Consider the following 330-nt stretch of genomic DNA (forward strand, 5'->3'; position numbering starts at 1 on the left):
TGATTTATATTTACCCAAATTCTTTTCTGCTTATCAAAGAAAGAAACTTTTAATTAGCCATGCACATGTCCGCATTTATTCTTAGTCTGTGTATTGTGTTTTTGAATTGATAGATTATTTTGTTCATTGTAATTTTTGTTCTTCGGTATGGTAGATGTTGAAAGTATTTCCATATACCTTTTATATATTTGTTTGACTCTATCACCTTGTTTTTGCTTGAAAAATGCTCCTTCTGGGAGCATTAAAATATTTTGGTTAAATATAATCATAAGGGTCCTAATCATAAGTGTTTTCATCTCTACCGAGAGAGTGAGTTTGAGAAGCTTGAGG

Source organism: Theobroma umbraticum, unplaced genomic scaffold, assembly GCF_002168275.2.
Source record: "Theobroma umbraticum cultivar Fairchild unplaced genomic scaffold, ASM216827v3 scaffold_81.0, whole genome shotgun sequence".
NCBI classification, from domain to species: Eukaryota; Viridiplantae; Streptophyta; class Magnoliopsida; order Malvales; family Malvaceae; genus Theobroma; species Theobroma umbraticum.